We start from the raw sequence: 13477 nt of genomic DNA on the forward strand, positions 1-13477 counted from the left end.
GAAAACAAAATACTTATTTAGTAGCCTAAGTTATACACTAAGTGACAGCCCTAAACTTTCATAACATTCTAGGAAAAGAGCAGGAAAAAGAATGTAAAATGCTCATAATTATCTATACTAAATGTTAGACTGTATATTATATCCCTTGTCTCTAATGTTGGAAAAAAATCCTTTACGGTCTGAATTATTATAATTAAAAAAAAAAAAGCATAATCTGCAAGAAATTTTTATGTGCTGAGTTGTTTTTTAGCTGGGTTGTTTATGAAGCATTAAAAAAAGCTGCAAGTCTCACATTTTGCTTTACACAATCAATGTTTCAATGACTGACTAAATACTTGTCATTCTGTTCCATTCATAAGATTATGCCATATACAGTCATGTGGGGTTTGTCCAGAAGTTTGACATGTTCTTTCATTGCTAAAAAATTGGGTTTGGAATGGAAAGGAGTCGAGTACAGGAAGGAAATGATTATGGAAACTGTAAGAATTTGAGACCTCAGCTATCTTCAGACAAAACAAAACATTTCCTCCTGTTATCAGAACGTATGTAATTACTGATCAGACAAAAAAATGCCAAGAAATATTTCAAGAAGGTATTTGGCTTCTGAAAGGTAATTCTGCCATCCGAGTCAGACATAAGCAGAGCATCACGTTGTGATATTTTTTTCTTATATGAAGAGAAGTAAAAGGGGTAAATATTTGGAGTTCAGGCTTTTACTGCCTGTCTCAAGGGACTCTACTGAATGTCTTTACACCCTCAAAAGATCCTTTATTAGAAGAAAGATAAACTCCAAAGAACACTGGTAAACTAATTTTTTTTATTTAAGTGGATAAGGTTGTGATGGATACACCTGATTACATTATCAGAGTCTAGGAATTTTAAGATAAACTCAGGCTCCAGAAAAATTCAAGCTATTCACAAGTCAAAATAATTTTCAAATACATCATGTGAAAGACAAATAGAACTACAAATGTGATGCTGATGTAAAGAATTTTCCAAGTTAGTTGGAGAAATTTAAGTGTGGCATTGATTGCTTGTGTTTAACCTTCACACAATAACAATGTTGCTTTCAGCTGGAAATGATGAAGTCATGCATAAAAAAACATTTGCATATCTAAAACATATTCACAGACTTTAAGCCATTTCAAATAAAACCATTTTCAAATAAAATTTTGATTCTTGTCCTATATACTGATAAGACATTTTTATTCTGTTAAAATTATATATTTTTGGCAAGAATATAAAAAAAAAGCAGTATTCTTTTGCTAGTGTGACAGAGCAAACATAAATAAAAATATAGAACATTTACTGCACAAAAAGAAGAAAATGTGTTGGGCATGGATAGTAGCTATTGAGAAAATGTTAGCATGGGGAAAGGCTAAGAAATGTTAAGCATATTGGCTATTCTTAATTGAGTTTTCACTGGAAACCACCTCTTTTCAGAATAGGGCTGGTTGTTATTCGTACCTGCACCCTCATATCTTAAAATGACCTTAAAGAATGTTAAGTGTAAGCCAATTCTAATTAACTACTATTTAATCAGTTAATATTTGAGGCTAAATCTGCAGAGAGCACAATGCTGGCTAGCACAACACCTAACTTTAGGGCATCCTGCCAACTAGCAGGAATTCTTGCTCCAAGATTAGGCACATCTCTTCCTTAATGAATGGAGGGGAAGAGCTAAGTCAGCTCAGAGTAATGTCACTGGAGAGCAGCGGGCTGAGCTCTTCCAGAGAAAAGCAGCGAGATGTCAGCTGTATCCCTGAGTAAGGCATTTGACTCTACTTGGGTTTCTCCACTGTGAATCTGCTCTTTCAATTAAACATCTCCAAATTGGCTAAAGGAAATCCCAGCCCAATATTTAAAGCATTCGCCTGTGGACCTGCTTTCAAAAGCCATTCTGCTTTAGCTTGAAAACACATTTATCCATCTTCCGGGGTTTTTTTTTACTGAACTTTAAAACTTAGTATATATTGCATATTTTGAGGGATGGGGAGGAGAGTGTGATTGATCAATTAATTTGATATGTAGAAATTCCTTGGCCAAGGAAAGAATTGCTCCAGGTGCAACAAATACTTACGCAGAAAAGTGCTTCAGCAGGAGAGTCTGGTACCTGATAGTCATAAACTGCCAGGATTACTGTGCCAATCAAGCAAACCAGTGCAATCAGTATTCAAATACAGTCACATAAATATGGAAACAGAATATTCAGCCAGAAACCTATAAGTATAACATTATTCATGTTTACCACAAAGTAAACTGTCTCAGTATATAGAAAAAATATAGAGCTGTTTTTGTAAGTTCTGAAAAGTCATGGAAGATGCCACTGCATGAGGCAAAAAGCTTTGTTAAGATGAATAAAAGGAAAAAGGTAAACTTAGGAAAATGCTTTACTCTGCATACTTAAGGGAAGCACAGAGAAAGCCACATGTGCGAAATGGCAGAGATTGTTTTGTCTATCCCTGCAGTGAGTTGAACTGCAACCACCCAGCAGAGTGAGGAATTGCTGCTCAACCAAGCACATATCACATGGAGAGGTAGCACTCTCCTGTTATTTCATGACAGAGTAAATAGTTTAATGTTTCTGCGAGCATGTGGCTGGAGGCACACCCTGTTTATGACAGGCTACGGATGTCTGGAAGAATCTGCAATATTTCCAGCAGGAAAACCAAATGCTAAGCAGATGTATTTTCTTCCAGACCCAAACTGTTGGACTCTTCAGATTTAGGTTCAAGCTGGCAGAAGACCTTCACTTCATTCAGTTTAACATTTTTAAGACAATGATCACAAAACAATGACTTTTCAGCCCTATTGACAAAGCCTGGAAGTCAGTGAGTAGGTCATGCAGATCTGTGTTCCCCTGAGGGCACAGAAACTGCTCATTAAATCTGCTTGGTCTTCTCACTTATGCATTGAACTTCAAAAAATCAAAACAAAACAAGAAACCCAACCCCTAAAAGCAAATAGCACTCCTTCCCAGAGAATGCTTAAAAGAGTTATTCCAACCTGATCTTTCTGCCACTTACCTTCTATGGGAGGAAATATTCATGGAGGAACAAACTGGAAAAGATCACAAAGATCATGCCACACAGATTTCCTGGTGTTATTCTATAGGGCAGAGGCAAAAGTTCTTTCCTCGAATTCCTGTCCCCATGTAAACAGGGGGAAAAATACTGTCTTTTGTCAACATTTTGTTTTGCTCATTTGTCGTTATCTTCAAAACTTTTCTATGAAGATGCAATTTATTAATTTTATGTTTGTTCAATAACAAAAATGATCCTTTGGGACCATATTTGTAGTATGTGCTGAAATGTATTGTTTGCTAAGTGGCCTTATCTATAATTCAGAGAGTCTTTGTGTGCTTTGGAAGACCATTTGGCAAACTCTACGAAAGGAAGTAATTTAGTTATTTGGCTGCATTAAAGATGAAATCAATTTAAGATGAATTAGGACTTTTAGAAAAATGATATGAAAAAAAACCCTGATGGCTGAAGTTCTTGGTTTTGGAAAAAGTAATTAGCCAGTATTGCAAGAGCCTTGGTGAACTTGCAGTAAGATGTGGTTCTAGAAGAGTAGTTTAAGAAGGTGTTGCTCCCAGCTTCTCATTCCTATCTCTCAACTTGGTTGTTACTTTCTCAAAAGTTTAGATATGCTGTGTACCCTGGTGAATGCTTCTAGCCTGTTTCAGTGGCAAAATACATTAATATAAACCACTGTTTTAGATTATTCAGGGTGCAGACTTCATTTCAGTTTGAGTCTCTGTCTCCTCCTCTTGTTGCTCCATGGCTGTAAAAATTTTGAGGGGGATGTTGCAACCCAAGCACCCACATGAAGGCAAAGCTTCATCTGAGACTGACTTCAGTTCCAGAAGGTTCAGGTTCATAGCATGAACTCGGAGTCTGGTTATTGAGAATACATTGGTGAGTGAAGATACAGTTCACAACCATTTATTCTGAGTCATTTACAATCTAGTGATAAATCTGTGCAGTTTTACTTCCAGCTGAACGGGACACTGGATGTGCTAAACTGTTTAATATATGTAACATGATACTCTATGATAAATATGATGCATTAGTGAGCTAAGTGACAAAAAAATAAAAAGTGTCTAAAAAAGATACTTAAGGAGAGGCCAAAAACATTTGCAGTTATTTTAATGATATCCAAATGCTGTTCCAACTAAAGATGTTAATAATTACAATGAGCAATAAAACTCCAGAAAGAGTTAAACTTACTGTCAGCCTTTATTCTGCTGCAGTGTTCTGTTTGACATAATTCCATAACCTCTTCCCTTCAATAAATGTCAACTACTTTGTTTTATTTTTTTTAATTTCTTCAATGTCTTAGCTGTGAAGAGAGACAGAGCATGGAAATTGTCAGGGATATATCACGTTTTGCATTCACATGCTCATGGTTTTTGTTAGGGTGACTGAAAGGTCAGGGAAGATGCTGCAGGAAGACTTTCAAGTAACAATAAATATGGAAGTTGTTTCCAACTCAGTGTTTTGAAAACCTTTAATCGAAAGGCCTCACTATGATCAACTCTGGTAGAGGAATAAGAGTAGTATTTCCACAATAAACATTTTCTTTTTGATGGTACCTTCTCTGAAAACCACCAGTGGGGAAGGGGCAGGATTTGATGACACCATAGATTTAAAAAATGCTACAAACTTATCTAAAAGCAGAAGATGATGCCAGTTTTTGAAGACTGACAATCACTCAAGAACTGCAGAGGCTGGATGGAAAACCTCCATTGCTTTCAATGAAAAGGTCTGTGATGCAGCAGTATCTGACATGAGGGAACAGCCTCAAAGACCTCTGAAGCTGTTAGTTCTTTCCTCTCAAAAGCCCTTTAGAAGGCAGAATAACATGTAGAAACAAGACCTGTGTGGTAGTTCCCTGTCATCTGCAGGGACCTCTCTGCCCACAGCTGTCTGGCTTTCAGTGCTCCTCTCTGTACCTGCTTTCAGAGTCTGGGACTGGTCTTCTATTCATCTGGTACTAGAGACACAGTTGTGGGCACAGGATTTGTAAATACCATAAAATGATCATAATGGCCTTATCCATCTCCTACCAAGAAATAAGGCACAGTAATAAACTTAATCCTCATCCCATCTTTAACAGTATTTCCAAAGGCTGTTTTAGAAAATATAAACAGTTTAAGGAATAGCCAGAAACCTAATCTGGTCAGCAATCACAGATTTTTCAGTTGTGTGTTGAAGACATAGCAACGTAAATTACCCTTGAAATGACTCTATTTCAAGTAATACTCTTTTTCCGAGATATATTTTTAGACAACTTCATGCTAGTACTACAAGAGCTTATTCCAGACAAGGACTTAGCTTGGGTTTATGTTAACATATAATTTGTAAAAGTTTGTAATAAACACTGAGACTGGCAGAAATTATGGGAAGGAAAACACTGCTACTAACTTTGGCTACTTGCTTTGATTCAGACCTCGTTGTGTTATGTTTGTTATGTGAGCTTCAAAACTGCAGAGAAGTTCTGGATCATTGTGTCACCGAGACCAGAATTTCCAAAGCAGCCTCATCCTTTTAGAAACTCTCCTTTGATTGAGGATTTTGACTTCCAATATAAATATTCACCAGAGGCCTGATGCTTAGATGGGGAAGTAGACTAACAGGCTTTCATTCAGATAGGAAGAAATATGCAATGCATAATTCAAGACCTTAGGCCTGAGCTGGCACCCTGGAATACACCCACTGAAGCTGATGAAATTTTAGGATGTGCAGGAAGTGCCAGCTGAAGTCTTACAAATAAACACTTGATGAATATTTATATAAATATGGTAAACAGAAAAGGAAAATACCAGTGTGCATGCTGGTGGTCAGTCCGAAATGACTACTCTTCTCAGCCTAGTTTTTGTATCCTTTAGAATAATAGGTCCATCATTATTTTTCCAATGCTTTTCAAACTTGTGGTAAGAGATAATTTCCCCTCTGTTAGTCACACAAACTAAAAGCAGCTCTGTAATCTCAGTTTAGCTGCATTTGGAAACTAGTCTTGTTTGTAAATGAAGGAAGAAAACCAGGCAGGAACTTATTTACCAAGTGTCTCTGGAGAAGCATTCAGTTTTTCCATGATCACACTTTTCTCCACACTGACCAGCTTCTCTGCACTGGAGAAAGTTTTTGACTTCTTCAAAATACCAGTTTATCATTGGTACAATTCAGGATGCATCAATGCCTTTGAAAGTGTGATTTAGAAACTACTGTGATGTTGCACTCTGTGTGTGTTTTATTATTTAAAACATGTAGTTGTTCAGGTCAAAATTGCTCATGACATTGTTTGAGACACTGAGCAAACTCATAATGGGAAAATCCATTGCTCTGAAGAGCCAACAATTTAAATAATTTAAAACTATATTTCCTGTTATTCCAAAATGAAGCTTAATCTATTATTTAACTGTCCAGGAAGCTACTGTACTAAGGTGTTGAGCAATCTTGAATTAAGTGGAAAAAAAGTTGGTGGTATAAATTAAATAAATATTTCATTATAATCAATGGTGGCATTTTAATAATTAGTGAGAAGTGTTTAGAGATTTTTCATAACATGGCATGTAAGCAGTGAAAACAAAAGGCTGATTATTCAGCACATAAAAGCCAATTTTAGAAGAATTAGCAGATGGAGAGTGCCAGAGATAGAGGAGAGTATTTTTTAAAAGCTGTATGATCATGTAATTAAATTGAATGGATTAAATATGAGAATTCACAAAAATTCAGGTGTGTTTGGTTCCATTCTCATTGACACTGGAGAAATAATGACATTTCTGTTTCCCTACATGTACATGCTTTTTGGAAAACCATTTATTAATGTTGGAATGAACGGCCTCACAACCATGCATTAGAACTACAACGTGACTTAAAATGATCAATTCCACACAAAAAAGTGTTTATGGGGACAAACCCAACAGCAGAAATTATTCCAGATTCCTGGAAAATTGTATTACCTTGTTAGCATTTGTTTCAGAAGCATGACCAAACCAGTAAAACAGAAGAGTGTCAGGATGTCAGGAAGACGAGTGGGAAGAAGAGCAGAAGAAGAGGGAATGACTGATCTTTTCATTATTACAGAGCTTGACAAACCTGGAAATAGTTTCACCTTCTCCAAGTCATAATCTCAGAAGACTATATTCTCTTCTTAAAGAAACAAATTAATTTCAAAAGCCTTTAAAAACATCACCAAGGACTGTGTATGTCTAGATATGCCAACCAAACTGCTATTTCTTTGAGGTGTTTCAGCATCCTTGATGGATGAATCATCTCCACCATGGTTTTTTCAATCAAATAATTTATTTTTATACATGTTTTCTACCAAATGGATTGCCAGAGGGAGGCTATGTCACAAGCAGGGCCAGCTAGTGCTCGCCTGAAATATGCAGGATACACTTTGTGCTGGTACTTGCTTTGATTCGTTTCCTTACTAGATATAGAAATAGAACTAGCTGTAATCCACTTTCACACCTAAGGTCTGAATAACAGATAAATTGATACAATCAGGGAAAATTAAGTGTCCAGTAATCACGTGGAGTGTCTTTTCAAAGGGTAACTGTCGGGCTTTCCATTTTCCCAGAGGTGCCATAGATACCTGTTGAATCTTCTGCCACACCATTGGATATACAGCAGGCACTGACTGGCTTTATTGAGATCACACAGTTGTTCTCTTTCCTCTTTTATGGTGGGTTCTTTTTCTGTGTTAAGTTCATATGTAAATGGGGCAGGCTTCATATGGTTTTGGAAGTATGTGCCCAGCCATGCAGTCTCTAAGAAACGGTCAGTTTTCTTTTCATTTTTTGTTGCTGTAGGGCTTTATTGGGTTGCATACCCTGCTCCTTACAAGCACCTTTCTGTCAGAGAAACAGAAGACAGCTTTCTTCTGCCATCCCACAAGGTCCTGCGTGTCAGTCTCCCGAAGCCCACAGGTCTCAAAGCAGTAACTCAGTCAAGGGCACAAGTTCCCCTCTGACCCCCACGTCACTGGTGTTCACAATCTTTTTGGGGAATTACAGTGAGGAGACTGGATGGCTCAAAATGTTATTGATGGACTGTTGAAGGTCTGGCTACAGTTTTTGTAGAGCCATGAGGGAATTGGCTGTGCACTGTCTATTAATCATCTTGTGCATGAATCCCTAGGCTAACACTGAAAGTTTCAGCCCCCCATGAAGCCAATTTGGTCAAAGGCAGGCTGGTGGCAACTGAAAACTGAGTGCTGCATCCAGTGGTAGTTTGTGAAAATTGCTTTAGTGGCCTCAGACAAAATATCAGCATCTCCAAAAAATTCCTCAAAAGTAACTGCTAGCCAAAGGTTGAGGGACAACAGAGGGTTCAAAGACAGGAAGGGTGAACTTGGCTCTTCCCAAGTATTCTCTGTAAGCCAGCAATGAAATGCAAAGGGACACATTGATGTTAGCACCACCCAGGCTGTCAATAAAGAACTTCTGTCCTCAGAAATACCAAATCGAGTTCATATGATTTTCCCACTCTCCCAAAACCACTTTCCCACCAAGCAGAAGAGCTCACAAAACTGAAGAGCGTTCCCTCCTTCTCACATCTCTGCAGTCTGCAAGCACTGTGCTTGTCAGAATGTTCCCAGGAGGTTTCCTTTACCATTGTGTCTCATCTCTGCAAGCAGCTGCTTCCTTTTTGCGTAAGAGTTCTTGGAGACTTGCTTTGCTTATCAAAGCTAAACCACCGAAAAGCTGGTAAATAACTAAGTTCTACTGGGAAGATGAAATCCCACTGCAGATGGAGAGGTTTGCTTAACCTATAAAATAATTCTGGAATAGCTATTGTTTTGGCAAAATTCTAAAATGTAATAAAGTTTGATTGTTCTTGGCTTCTCCTAATTTGCTTACTTTACTGATCCTCACCATGCAGATGTTAGTCCCATTACTGTTAACAGGAGTTAAATATACACAGATATATAAGAGGGACTTGACCACTTACTCTCACTGTTCCAAGGTCAGCTGAAGTCTGGACCTTTTACTTTCTCTGTGCTCCACTAACTGAGAACAAAGCTTATGCAAGACTTCCTTGGGGATCAAGGGGTCTGAGGTTTTCACAGTCCACAAGGCTAAAATTCAAATATGAAGCACAGCTGTTTGGATAGGAGTCTTGGACCTCTTTGTTTTGAACTATAGTGACCTGCTCAGACTTCCCAACACGTGAAACTCTGAAATTCCTGCACAGCTAATGACTGGGATGTGAAAATTGCCTGGCAGGCAGACCTGGGTGAAGTGACCAATTTAGGCTGCTCTGGGATTTGCAGGTGGAAGGGCTGTTCTTTCTCTTCCTTTCCCCTCTCCCTCACATTTCTAGACGTGTACATAATTCCATACACGTCTCTGCATATGTGCAAATTTGAATCTCTGTTCGCCCTCCAAACTGCTGACCACAAAAACTACAGAACAAACTTTGGTTTTGTTGCAGATGGTAACGTTCCTCTCTTCTGCCAAGTACAGGTATTTTTATGAGTCCCTGATAAGAGGTAAAATAAAAAGGGAAACAGTATGGGATAAACTAGTAAGTCACTTTAAGTACTGATAGACCCTCACTTTCAAATTCATTCTATATCCCCCTGGTAGTGCAGGCATTTTGAAGTATATAATACATATAAAAGTGCCAGTTAAACCTTTCCTTTGATTTAGCTGCAATTCCACAAATATTTAGAATATCTGCAATGAGTAATCTTGCAGAATTGAGACATGATATGCTGGATAATATTAAAATCTCAAATAAATAGTTAAATGGACTGGCAGTAGCCATTGTGGCTTGGATGAGGTGATGACCTCTGAGGAGGATGCTTGACTGCTTGGGCTTTTCTTGAAGCCAGTGATACATCTTCTAATATCCCCTTACATTTAGAATCCAATTCCACTATCTTCTTTCCAAAAATTATATATATTAATGCCTGATTGTAACAAGATAAAGAATATTTGATCTGTTTTAGGTGTCTGACCTTTCACATTTATTTTGCTGCTGCAAAGCATGTGAAATACTATGGAAGGAATGTGGAAAACCCCCACCATTCTTTATGTAGTGATATAATGAGTATCTTTGTGCATCCAAGATAATAGGAATCCCAGCATTCATGCTTACTATAAAATATAGCAAGCAAAGACTAAGTAAATCCTGGCATTTTTTAACACAGAAATAATTTTGACTGCATCTTTGGCTTGGTATGACATGGAAACTGGCGATTGTTTATGCTTTGCTACTTTTTTTGGTCTGCATTAAAATCCCACATGAGAAACGAATTTTTCTCTAGGAACAAACTGTTACTTTTTTTGGGACTGAGTTCTAATTAGCTGGGTCGTATGTCTGTTTCTTTTCAGCTGGGAAAACGCAGTGCATATAAAATCCAGATGGATAGCACATGATGCTGGAACCAGCCCCGGCCAATCAGCCATGTCACTTTGATTGGAGGAAACCTATAAGCATTTCAGCAAAAATCCAAACCCAACAAGATAGTAAGAGCAGCAAACTGGCTTCACTCTGGGGTTTCGTCACAGCTCTGGCCTCCCCACACATTACTGAAAGGTATTTAAACCCTTATTTAATGTAGGATTTGTGATTTAGACCCTGAATGCCAATGGCAGAAGCCATGTGGGAAGCGGGAGGGGGAGGAAATTCGTCATCAGACTACATCAGGCCACAAGGACCACAGCTTTAGGGCAATGAGCTCTTTGGAGGAGCTTGAAATTCACCCTGAAACGCTCCATAATATCACAGATCAATTCTTTTTGTATGGATTGGGGTTGTGGCAGAACAGCCTCTCAGAGAGCAACTGAGCACATGTGGTGATTACTCACAGCCTCGCTGTGCTCAAAAGCTCCTGGGGTTCCACCAGACTGAGAGCGAGATTTTCAGAGAAGTCTGAAGGACAGGCAGGCAGTGCTTGTGGAGGGATGGAGCAGCATCTGGAATCCCTACGGATAACTGCAGGAATGTTTATTATTCTTTGTTTATTATTTTGAGTGTGTGCTCTCTCCCTCTTCCTCTCTTTGTCTCCCTTTGTTATTTGTGTAATAAAGTTCCTCTAGGCACATAAAGTAAGTCATCTGGAATTGTGCAACTCCTTCTGCCAGGAAGTTGGAAAAGCCCCTCTCCTGTGCAGAGAGAAAAATACAGACTTGTTGCAACCATTGAGAAATTACAGAAATACAGCATTTGTGTTTGAGTTACACTGAGGAGCAAAGAGCTACGGCAAATAATTGTGCTTCTCACTGTTAAAAAATTCTTCTTTTATCCTATCTAAGGTGTTATGTTTATTTAAAACTTGAAAATTAATTTGTATCTTTTAAAATAAAAAAAAAAAAGCACCTAAAGTACATTAGGAAAAGGAAATGAGTAAGGAGAAAGGAGCATCTTTGCAGCCACATGGCTAGTGAAATTTTCTGTTTATTCTTTGGGGGAAAAGCAGAGTAGCTGCAGAGCTGCTGGTTGGAGAGGTGCCGGGACTGTTTTTATTGGCAGGCGAGGCTGAGTGGCTGAAAGGTGGCCATTAACACCCTGACACCAAGTGCTGACAGGGCGATTATAAGATTAACACCCTATGTTATATTAACAGTGTCAAAACCTCCCCTTACCTGTCAGTGAGAAATAATGGCACGAAGGAAAACATTATAGACATACAGAGATTTTAACACGAAAATACCCCACAGCTGCTTTTTCAAATAGGTCTAAATACCTAGATGACCTACTAAAGCCCAATAAAATGAAAAACTATATTTTAAATTAATTTTAAATTACAGTTTCACAAATGTGCTTGGCCACTTGCCTTGCAGTTTTTATGCCACAATTGTCCCCTTTCCAGTTTAAGAGCATGTATTTCTACACATGTTTTAATTATATTTCATGTTGTATGTGATGATAGTATATTCTGTATGCCATATGATCTGTAAGATCTACACACAGAATGCGTAATACATATTCTATATACACATATATATATCTATATAATTCAGTTTCTAAACGAGATCAAGACAGAGTCAAGGCATCCAAAATGCCAGAAAGTGTTCATGTGTTGCATAAGAAAAGTTCAGTAGTTTTAAGTCATGTTTTGGGGATTTTCAGGGTTGCAATTCCGTCGTATCATGAGGGCTTAAAGCTAATTGAAAGCCCTTAACAAAGTGGATGTAGTTCACTTAAGACTTGTTACAAATTACTAAAGAGCCATCTGAAAAGTTCAAATGTCTCTGAAACAGATCCAACAGAAACATTTAATAACTAAACAAGCATAAAGGATGGATTTATGAGTACTGTTTAGTTTGGGGGCTGCTGGAAGACAATGCAAAAAATTCACAAACACTTCCAGAGCTTCTGTTAAACGAACACTGCACCTGAAAAAAATGGACTATTTATTATAGCAACTGATGAGAATTGCCAAAGGTAGGGAGTTTCCAATAAACAGGATTCTAGTTTTAGGAACAACCTGCTAAAGTATTTGTATGTGTAATTTTATTACAGCATCTGCTTTGGCTGACACGAAGGACTCCAGGGCAATTCTGAACTTTCAAGTCATCTATAGAATTGAGTGTTTTCATCTACACATCTTTTGTACTTCAAAAAATGAAAAATATGACATAATTCAGAGAAAATTATGTTTAATCATGTTTTATTGATGATATTCAGGCAGTTTTCCATGCTGACAAGAGCCTCAGCATATTTTCTGAAATGTTAGAAATGCCTCTAGAGATTTTTGGCATTTCAAAAAATTTGATTTTCAAAATGAGGAAGAGACAAGAAATACTATCAAGATAGTAGAGTATTTATTGGCCTAATTTATGATAAGATCAAGTGGCCGTTAAAAAGACACTCAAGCAGTGAGATGTTGCATACAGAACAGTTTTCTGGGAATTTAAGTAATACGTGAAGGCTTTGTTTGCCAAATGAATGACACAGACTTGAGCTAAAAAATGCTTATCTACACTGTTTTAGGTGTTCAGCAAAGGTGTAGTTCCCCCTGCTTTATTTCACTTTTCTGAGCAGACATAAGAGACTTTGTGGGAACCCTGATTTGTGTTTATTTGTGTTTATTAAAGCAAAATTCCTTTTTCCTGGTAAAGGAAAGATCATGCAGCTCTCCTGTCCAAAGGGCCTCTGCTGGGTGAGACAGAGATGAGCTTTTCAAGTGTTGCTTCTGCTGGAGAGCACTAAGGGGGGATTATGGGCTTGGTAGTGCTAAAATCAGTGATCAGTGCCCGCCACAGATCCGCTGTCTCTGAGCTCTGAATGGGAGCAGAGCAACAGGCTGTATCTGCTAATCCTTATCCCTTTCTTTCTGCACATCTTCGGTCAGACATGGAGAGATGATGGGGCACATTCTGCCCCAGCCTAAGACCTTCTTTCACACTTGCAGATCAAGACAGACTTTGGCAAAGCTGGGGTGGCAGTCAACAAAAAAAGAAAAAAAAAATAAAGCCACCACACAATGAAAGCCACCAAATTGTTACTAAACT

At 38.1% G+C, this 13477-nt stretch overlaps 1 long non-coding RNA gene across 1 annotated transcript in view; it reads left to right on the forward strand.

Annotated features, from left to right (window-relative positions):
* LOC127478762 (uncharacterized) overlaps window positions 1–13477 on the forward strand; it is a 237216-nt gene that overhangs the window by 157803 nt on the left and 65936 nt on the right. The window contains exon 4 of the long non-coding RNA XR_007907333.1: window positions 10352–10556. This is a non-coding gene — a long non-coding RNA (uncharacterized LOC127478762). The remainder of the gene's footprint in view (window positions 1–10351; window positions 10557–13477) is intronic.

This window comes from Manacus candei, unplaced genomic scaffold, assembly GCF_025592945.1.
Source record: "Manacus candei isolate 608988 ecotype Guabito, Panama unplaced genomic scaffold, ASM2559294v1 h1tg000062l, whole genome shotgun sequence".
In the NCBI taxonomy this organism is placed as follows: Eukaryota; Metazoa; Chordata; class Aves; order Passeriformes; family Pipridae; genus Manacus; species Manacus candei.